This window comes from Tupaia chinensis, unplaced genomic scaffold, assembly GCF_000334495.1.
Source record: "Tupaia chinensis unplaced genomic scaffold, TupChi_1.0 Scaffold000099_1, whole genome shotgun sequence".
NCBI lineage: Eukaryota > Metazoa > Chordata > Mammalia > Scandentia > Tupaiidae > Tupaia > Tupaia belangeri.
Genome location: NW_006159563.1, coordinates 4,569,936 through 4,572,799, shown reverse-complemented (window position 1 = coordinate 4,572,799; position 2,864 = coordinate 4,569,936). Strand labels below are relative to the sequence as shown.

General features: G+C 37.3%; 1 protein-coding gene and 1 non-coding gene across 2 annotated transcripts in view; both read right to left on the bottom strand.

The window, feature by feature from the left end:
• Window positions 1-2,864, bottom strand: part of SERINC5 (serine incorporator 5) — a 129,090-nt gene that overhangs the window by 21,632 nt on the left and 104,594 nt on the right. The window lies entirely within an intron of this gene.
• Window positions 1,556-1,712, bottom strand: LOC114006919 (U1 spliceosomal RNA). The gene has a single exon (XR_003548577.1). It is a non-coding gene; the product is annotated as a U1 spliceosomal RNA (small nuclear RNA).

Here is a 2,864-nt window from a genome sequence, read left to right as displayed (position 1 = left end):
AAAAAAAAAAAAACTCTAAAAAAAAAAATAGTAAAAAGAAAGGTAGATCCATTTTTCAATTGCTTTGGCAGCCTCTCAAGAGAGAGAGGTAGTATGCAGACATCGAGGAATGCCAAGGCTAATTAATCAACATCCAATAATAACAGCATAACGTAACGTACTAGCCAGCTGGCCAACAACCTTCTAACTCAAATGAAGTCACTTTGCTCCAGATAATGTGATGGCCATGACATCTTTGTCTCTAACCTGGAGGCTTCCTGAGGTAGTCTGGATTTCCAAAAATCACTGAGAGGCTACATAACAAAGAACTGTATAGGACTACCATCCATGTTTATTTATTATACCTTTTATTTCTTTTCTTAAATTTTTACCAGAAGGTATATGTGCTTGGGAGAGAGACGGAGAAAGAGGCAATGTGAGAGAACATCCCCCACGAGGATAGTCACACCACAATCCCATCTCCATTTCTTTCTCTTTTCAGGACTTTGGGTATGCAGGCACAATGCCCAGTGTGTTCTTCAAGCTCTCAAGCTGCCAGGTCTGAGACTCGACCACGCAGTTAGCCATGTGGGATCCAGCTGCCTTAACTACCATGCCATGGCTCAGCCCATAAGTCACCTTTTGACATGGAATCTTCAATGCTGAACACCCAAGCTACTCTGTTTGCCAACTTTACCCAAATATAAGGAACATAAACTAACAGTCTGGGAACGATTCTGCAAACATTCATACTCGGTATTTGAAGTTTTCTAAAATTATCACTGGTAATACGCATGAAACCGTAAACGGACCTGTGTATACTATGGTTTAAAGAATCTTTACTTTGAGGCTAATAAAAAATGTTTTATGAAATTATCAAAATAAGAACTTTTCTATTTAAGTAGAGCCACCTGAAATTATAACCAAAAGGTATTTTTCCAGTTTTTAAGTAATATCTGTCATTAAAAAAAAAGATACTGTAAACAAAAAACTTCATTAAGTTAAAACCAAATATTAATACATAAACAGGTATAAAAGGAAGTCTTAAAAAGACTAAATTTAGGTAAACTTAGTCAAGACAGCTTTTTTTTTAAAAAAATTAAATCTAGGAGAGTCTATAAGACCTTTATTTATATCATTTTCCACTAAAAAATTAATAAAGACAACAGCCATAAATAGTAGATGCATATGCTAAAACTTTCAAAATTATTATAACATTTGCTTTCTCAGTTTAAAAGAGGAAAATAACTTCAATTTTCTATGCTAAAGAGAGCTTTTTTGTTTGTTTGGGTTTGTTTTTTTTTTTGGGGGGGAGAGGTTTTAGCTATAGGGCACGTGCGCTCGCCAGACAGAGACAGAAAGCAAGAAATCACCCCCCAGGGGGGATGGTCACACCACAATCCCTTCTCCTCCGTTCTCCTCTCAGGATCTTGGGCACGCACGCACACACACCCGGTGTGAGTTTTAAGCCACCAGATCCGGGACGCGAACCGCGGTCGACTATGTGGGAGTTCAGCGACATAGCCATTACGCTAACTGCTGGTCCCTGTTTGTTTGTTTTTTTTTTTTTTTAAATCAGGTGAAAGCAAGAAGGCAGTCCCTTGCTATCACAAATTATGCAGTCAAGTTTCCCACATTTGGGAAAATTGCAGGGGTCAGCATATCTGGAAGAGAGATTTATTTTATGTAAGATAGATATACCCAAATACACATGTGTATATGCTCGTATGTATGTTTATATAGATATATATGTATATGTCTATAAAAACATATACAAAACACATACACACACATATAAATATAGGTATGTGAGTGTATATATATTTATATTTATATATCACAAAAGTGATAAAGATGACGAAACATAATGAGCTTGAAAATCAAAATAAGAAAATCTAGTGATCTAATGTTTAACTGGCCAAACTCCAGGGCTCATAATAATACCTTAGATTAGTGCTTTTATAGTTGAAAAGTCCTTCTCAAAAAATCATCTCAGCTTCTCTAAAATAATAGTAGCTAACCCTTATATAACATCCACTCTGCGGTAGGAACTGTTCTGAGTGAGTGACATACATCATACATGTATATACATTCTCACTGAATTTTTTTTTTGCTTGTATATTTTTTTAAATCACCAAAGGGCATGTGTACTTGCCAGACAGAGAGAGAGAGGGTAGGAGAAGAGAAGGTGAAAGCACTCCATAACAGGGTGCGGTCATGTTATCATCCCTTCTCCTCCATTCCTCTATCCTGTCAGTATTTGGGGCATGCGTGCACACAGGTGCCCAGTGTTTTTCAAGCCACCAGAGCTGGAATTCAAACCATGACAGGCCATGTAGATCCAGCTCCCTTACCCTGTAGGACATAAGACTGGCCCATTCCCACAGACCTCTTAAAATCACCCCATAAAATAGAAATCATATAGTTATTATCTTATTAAGATTCTTATTTTAAAGAGAAGGTGCCTAGGCAGAGGTTAAGTAATTTTGTGCCAATTACTTAAGCAGCAGAACCAAATGATAAATCTAGCAGTCTGACTGCAAAGCTCATATACTAACCACTATGTTCTCTTGTCTCTATAAATGAATGTCACTTAAGAAGAGTGATCCTGGAGCCAGAAGATAGCATAGTGGTTAAGGTGCTAGACTCCCACGTGGTCGACCCCAGTTCAAGTTCTAGACCCGGTGGCTTTAAACTCACACCAGGCCTTTATCGTGCAATCTTGAGAGGAGAAGGGATTGTGACCATCTCCCTAGGGTGAGATTTCTCACTTTCTGTCTCTCTGTCTCTGTCTCTCCCAGCAAATACATGTGTCCTATAGCAAAAAAAAAAAAAAAAAAAAAAAAAAAAAAGGAAACCTAAACAAAAGAAAAAAAAAAAAAAAA